The sequence below is a fragment of the Dendrobium catenatum genome, unplaced genomic scaffold, assembly GCF_001605985.2.
Source record: "Dendrobium catenatum unplaced genomic scaffold, ASM160598v2 fragScaff_scaffold_1290, whole genome shotgun sequence".
In the NCBI taxonomy this organism is placed as follows: domain Eukaryota; kingdom Viridiplantae; phylum Streptophyta; class Magnoliopsida; order Asparagales; family Orchidaceae; genus Dendrobium; species Dendrobium catenatum.
In genome coordinates this window covers 173,517-180,866 of record NW_021319752.1, presented here as the reverse complement: position 1 = coordinate 180,866, position 7,350 = coordinate 173,517, and the positions used below count along the sequence as shown (strand labels likewise).

Below are 7,350 nucleotides of genomic sequence, written 5' to 3'. Positions count from 1 at the left end.
AATTTCTTATATAACTAAATAAAAAAAAAGAGACATATTCAAAATGAAATCGATAGTCCATTATTAATGGAAAAATTTGAAATCATTACAAATTATCCAATCTATTGGGCATTTTTTATAATATTTGATTAACATCTCATTGGGAATTCAAATCAAAATACTATCTTTTCATGTAAGGCACATTGACAATTCGTGAGTCCATATTCACCAATCTCACTACTAATCAATTGTTGTGTATGAATTTTTCATGGCTGAAAAATTGCCTCTCTCCACCAATATGCCAGTAGCAACTGGTAAGGTTAATGCTTAAAGTATAGAGAGTTTGTAAACCAAAGGAACACATCTATTCTTGCTTGAAGCGTAACAATCTGCTTTGCTAAGATCAGCAATGCTCTCTTATGAGAGGAAGACTCTTCACTTGGTCCGCCCATATCAATAATGTACGTTGCTAAATTGATTTTTAAGGAGCAATAACCTCAATTATAGAAAATCTACTTTGGATGTATGCTTCTGCTAAGTACATATCAATGTCCTCTCATCATATTAGCACTGAAAAGAATCAATTTTGGCTTTAAAGCCATTGACATATCATATGAAGTAACTTCAGCACTTGATTCATAAAGCTGATTATTTAGCTCTTGAAGTTGCATGTCAAGTCTCTGTATATAAATTAAAAAATCAACTACGATAATGATGTTAGATTTGTTTTATCTTCCACCTCCCTCTTACTGGGATCGAGCGACAGTGTTTATATGTTTCATTCAGTGTGGAACAACAACTTCAAAACACTACAAAAAACAGTGACACTTCAGTTCTAGTAAATGCACTTCCATCCTTCTTCCCTTAAGAAGTTGCAAGTCGGTGTTTAGAAATTGAGACTTCTGTCTGTATGATTGTGTCCCTTCAATAGTATATGCATCTCTGGATCTTATCTCTGATCATTTACATCATTAACTCTCAAATTAGAATCGGAGTCCTGGATCTGCTGGAAGATGTTAATAAATCAAATTTCTATTTCGGTCTTTGTCCTCTTTAATAAAAAGCTTCCATTGTTCTCTAAAAACCCTAAAATAAATATTTATTACCAAAGAAAAGAGTAGACCGTCCAATGCAAAATATATATAAAATACAGAAAGTTCTGAATATAGTCTATAAATATTTTTATGTTTGTTAAATACTGTTAAGTGAAGGATGACGCCTTACAATGGCAATGAAACGTGAAATTGGGAACCGATCTTTGGAGTCTTAGAAATCCAGGCGATTTGAGTAAATTAAAATTCATTTAGCAAAGGATATTTCCTTTATGTTTCCATTTGGTAAAAAGATTAAGCATGTGAATAGAGGCTTCCAACTTAGCGAATTCTTCTTCTTTCAATAAAGTGCTGGAAAGTATAAGATATCATCTTACCGTAAAAAAATTGAAATATAATTTTAGTCTTGAATTTGTAAGCAATTGTAATTCTTAACTTTCAATAGAAAGAAGAATCACGCATAAAAATATCTATATATTGCAAAAATGAAAGAAGAATCCAATCTGCATAAAAAAGGGATTAATATAGTTCTTTTGTCCTCTTTTTCATAAACAATACAAAAAGTTCACTGCATGGTTATCGAACTACAATAGCTTATCATTTTGTCCCACGTATATATGATTTTGCAAAAAGTGAAGCTCCACAGGAACCCTGGCAATATAGTAGAATATATATTAAAACTATTCAGTGTCACACCAAACAGCTGCGTATTATCTAGTAAGATAAAAGTTAGCGTTATCTCATTCGCAGAAAAGAAAACCTATAATTGTTAATCATTCAATGTGCTTTTTCCCTTTTCTTTTCCTTCTTAATTGTTCAATGTTAGTATGGAAAATAGATATAGCAAAAGAAATTGAAGTAGCCACCACTGATATCCATTGAAAATATGAGAATAATACCACAAAGCAACATCATTCCGTATGAAAATCCATCAAAATAAATAACCAAATTAGAAAGCAATCAAGCAATGTGTTCAAAATCAAAATGACCTAATCTCACCGGAAGGCCCTTGCGATTCACAAAAGCAGCGAAGGACCCTGCCGACAAGTCTAAGCGGACCGCAAGCAGTGGACGAAACTTGGCCGAAATCCCAATCTCCAGATGACCAGTTCCTCTCTTGCGCGAACGGAGAATCACACGAACATCCAAGCTTCCCAGGCTTCCCACGTTGAACACGAAGACTTCCGTCGTGCCTATGTTCGTATTTACTAGGGATCGCGGCGTTAGGGCAAAAAGGGCGCGAACAAAATAAAAAATTTATCGGGTTCAAATTACTTAATGCCCTTTCTAATAAATTTTTTTTTTTAAGGGGGTGCCAATTTGCCCCCCTAACCCATGAACAGTTCCCCCCTGTTATAGTTTATAGTGTATAATTAAATGAATTTAAAAAGTTAATACTAATAGATAAAAATTTAAATATAATAACTAATAATGGAGATTAAAATAAATTATTCAAAAGAATATGGAATGTCGAGTTATGGTATGGATGGATTGGAGTTAACTTGGGAGAAAATTTTAGCAGCATATCTTTTAGTTTTTCTGAGTCTGCACTATTTAATTGGAGAACTTTTTTTGCCCCCCCTAAGATGAAAGGCTGGTTCCGCCCCAGACACTATAAAAATTAATTTTTATCTATTTATTAATTATAAGTGATATAACATGAACAATTTATAGATATAAATTTATAATGTAAATTCATAATATAATCTATTGGTGTAAATTATATTTAAATATATAAAACAAATTAGCAATAATTTATATTAAAATGATAACTTTATATAAAACTAAATTTATATTAAATATGAAATTAAAATTGAAGATTGAAGATGTTTAAATTTAAAATTATCATTTTTATATGAATTTTGTTTATTTTTATGTCACAAATTTACGTTGTTGCATATTTATTACATTATTATTTCATTTTGATCTTATTTAAATAATTTTAATATTTATTACATCATCTAGCTCAACTCTCGGTCCAACCCCAGTCTAGCCATTGAACCTTTAACATCTACTTCTTTCGATTCTATGTCCGGGTCAATTTTCACAAGCTTGATCTTATGTGCTTGAATGTGGACTGTTTGTTCTACATAAAAAGGGTCAATTAAGTGATAAGGATTCTAACGACTCCAAGGTTATGAGGGCTAGATGTACAGAACTGCCATTTCTTGATCAAACAGGCTGCCTTTTGAAGCCATGAAATCTAGCTTGTACTTAGGGAAACTTAACCATCACCCATGCCTACTATCACAATGCGGTTGATAGATTTAACGCAACCATGCCATGATTTTGATGGTTGATGGTGATTATATGCCTAATATAAGTTGTATTGAATTGTTGTGGCCTCACATGTTTTCCTGTTTTTATTGTTGTTTATTTTTTCATTGTCAGGTTGTGTGAAGGCGGGGAATTGTTAGATAGAATCTTATCCAGGTAATCTGGGTTACTCTTAGTTTCAAACCTTTTTACTATGTCTATTGTTGATTTTTGTTTCTTGGTTTTGGAAGAGGTGGAAGGTATATGGAGGAAGATGCAAAGGGAATTGTTTCGCAGATTTTGAGTGTAGTTGCCTTTTGTCATCTACAAGGTGTTGTGCATCGTGATCTAAAACCGGAGGTGTGTTTTGCTAATTCTTATACATACTTTTCAAGGTTTGGATGATTTTCTTACGATGTGCTATGGTTTATTCACTCTAATAGAATCAAGGATGACGACTACTCTCTTCACTTCTGTATCTTCTTTGTTTTCTTTATGGTTAATTGATAGCTGGGATTGGATATTATTATTGTTCTATGGTTTAACAAGTTTTTTTTTAGATTGTTACGTTTTTGCATAAACGTCAGGCTTGTTCTTATGATAATCTATTTGTTTGTTTAAAATGTATGCAGAACTTTCTCTTCACTACTAGGGATGAAAATGCACCCATGAAGATTATTGATTTTGGCCTTTCAGATTTTATCCGACCAGGTACTAAGTTCTATACAGAAATGTACTTTTTTAACCGCTATTACTGTTGGTTATGTAGTGCACTTGGATGCGACTATGTATTAGATATATGCTCAACTATGTATTAGATATTTGCTCTTTTACTTTCTTTACTTTAACATGCCACTTTCTTATTTCATTATCTGAAATTGATATTTTGATTCTTTTTTGTAGTCATATTAATCTTTTGGTCAATTTAAAGACTGGAAATTCAATTTAATTTCATAATCTTTCTTTTTCATTCTGACACCATGGTATATGCTGTAGAAGTTTAATCTAAATTTTCATACCGATATCTTTCACCAGTTAGGTTAAGTCCAAACACAAGAAGAAATGAAACCTTGTAGGGGATCTTATTATTACTCCTTTGTCTGACTTGCCATTTATTTGTATGTTGAAGCACAGTCCAAAAAGGGAAATGATCTGGCTGAAAAAGGGAAGGGAGTTTGTGGTTGCGGGGTTGAATTGTGTGGAGGCAAAGATGGCAAACTGTTGCCCAAAGTTATAAAACCAATTTCACAGGTTGGGGCAGAGGGTACACCATTTCACTTAGTCTTAAAAGATAGTGCAATAATAAATCAAAACTATAATACAAAATATCGAGGGATGGCTCAGAAATAATCATAGGTTGTCTCTATTATGACTTGTGTGCCTTAGTTTGAACCATCCAATTAGCCCTTCTTTAGTGCAAGAAAAAGGTTATATTGCCAATCATTCTCGGTACCATGCACTAGCCCCATTCTTTGACTTATAAATTGGAAGTTTTCATCATAATTTTGAAAAAAATAATTGCTCAATTAGTAACTCATTATTATAAGCAATCTTACATATGCTATCACGTTATGCTTACATATGCTCAAACAGTGCATTTCTCTTCAAGGGAGTAACAATAGGAAATTTGGTGTATCCGAGAGTTTGTAAACCCTTATAATAAGCTCATTTAATCATTGATCATCACACATTCCCAACTTTTGATGGATGGCATTTGTATCCACCAAACTAGAAGTGCATATTTTCAAAAGTTCAACGCCTTTTGGTGAACTAATCCACCACATTATGTATCTTATTAATCTTAAAGGGAATCATGTGGATTCTAAATTTTTTGGGCACTGCAATTAGACTTTTCAAAATGTAGATTGAATATTATATACGATGCAACCTAAAGATTTTGCCCTTTTATGAGAACTTTATTATTTAGTTTGAGGTTTCCTATAGTTGCAATCTCTTATGATTTATGACTCCTCTTGATTGGAGGGCTTTTGATTTAGGTTAGTCTATAGGCTTTATGATGCCTTGTTTTAACAACAACAATTTAGACTGGGGAAGAAAAGTGGTGGTAATAGTCAGAGTGGATGGTCTTTGGTTAGAAGCTTGTCTGTAGGTTCAATTTTAAGCTACTCTCACCTAATAGAGGGCTTCGTACTCTATGTAATGTGTCTTATGACTCACAACTCATAGATTTAGTCATTGGGAACATTAACTTTTGGTTGTAGCCATAATATAGTAGACACTCGGCAAGGGGGCATGTGTTATATCTTTCTTGATATGTGAATTTTGTGGATAGTCATGTGCATACACTTGATTTGGTGTTGGCTCTTTGTAACCTTTGATTAAACTTCTCATTCTTAGCAAATTGGTTTATAGGGTGGATGATCAATTGTTGTGAGCATGAAGTGACCAGATATTGCTTGAGCTTTTTGGCTTTATCTTTTTGGTTTTTTTTTTTTTTTTTTGAGGTATAAATTTAGGCAGAGTTTCCTCTTATTATGTTTTGCAATTTATGCTCATTGTTGGGAATAAAGTTCAAGATGTGTTCTCCTTGGAATTTAAGGGATTTATTTTTCCATCTCTATGAGAATTATCATCTCCTGCCCCAACTCTAAAGCTCAATATAAATTGAAGGCAGGAATGGATGATTGTGCTAATAGGATATCCAAGCCATGCCCGATCTACACCATATAAGAATAATTAATAGCCTAATGATTGTTCTTGTTACACATGAACAATCTACCTCCAATCTAATTATTCTAATCTTATAATTTATACATAATGATAATTAATTTTCAATTTTTACTTTTTTGGCAGTCTGAGCTTCTGAATGGACTCCACTAAGGTGGCAACTGCAACCATCTAAATTAAATACTGGATCATATAGATGTTAGTGGAGTTGTAATTCAATAATTGGATGAATCATAATTTTAAAAATAACAAAATACACATTGTGAACATTATAGTATATATATAATATAAGGATTTTCATATATAATTTGGCAATAAGATTAATAAGGAATCAAGCTATAGCATGCTTGGGTGTTTCATTTCTAATATATAAACATATTAATTGGCATATCATAATCTAGAAAGTTGTAGCATTAGGAATTCAATCATAAGCACTTGGCATATCATCTAGCATAACATTTGATATTATAATCATAGCAATTAGCATAAAATGTGAAATCATATTCATAGCAATAACTTTAGAATCATATTCATAGCCACAACATGGTCATAGCATTGAGAAACATTGATACCATAAGCATGGACTTTAGAATTATTATAATAGTTTTCATAACATTGACATCATAATCGTAGGCTATGGGATAATTATAACATTATTGTTATATGCATAGCCTATAGCATAATCATGTCATTTGAAAATTGTCATCATTAAACTATCCTTGTTTTGTGACATAGCTTTTACATCTCAACATAAATTATCATACATTCCTTCTCCCCAGCTCTAGTAATAGTGAGTTGTCATAAATTAATTTGTTTTTAGCTAATACTTCTCCTATCAATGCAATTGGGGCATAACTCATATGTCTATTATTATTGGTGATTATAAAATGCTTAATATCACCGGTTGATATATCCTCTGTGGATACAAGTGGGGTTTAATTGATATGTCTACAATTATTAGTACATGAAAGCCAAGAGTCTTTAATGAATAGGTACATTAGCATCCCCAATTAATACTATTAGGAGGCTTTGTCTATTAATATGCACATGTAACCATTTATATATATATATACTTTTATTTGTATACATCTTTCCGATGCAATTAGTTTATTTGTTGAAACAATTCAGATATAATTGGATTTCATAATTATAATGGTGTTATAACATTTGGAGTCATATATGTAGTAATAGAATGACATTTGGAATCATAGATATAGCAATCGTATGGTACTTGCAAATATACTTGCAAATATGGAATAAGTTCTTAGAATTAGCTGATGTGCATAACCTTAGTAATTGCACGTCGTTTCGTATCATAGACATGAACTGCAAAATAATCATTTCATTTTTGAAATTCTGAGATGATGTATTACAT

General features: G+C 32.0%; 1 long non-coding RNA gene across 1 annotated transcript; it reads left to right on the top strand.

Annotated features, from left to right (window-relative positions):
• Window positions 1-3,317: 3,317 nt before the first annotated feature.
• On the top strand, window positions 3,318-4,020 carry LOC110105144. Its single transcript, XR_002304116.2, has 3 exons — window positions 3,318-3,464; window positions 3,539-3,647; window positions 3,920-4,020. It is a non-coding gene; the product is annotated as an uncharacterized LOC110105144 (long non-coding RNA).
• Window positions 4,021-7,350: the final 3,330 nt, after the last annotated feature.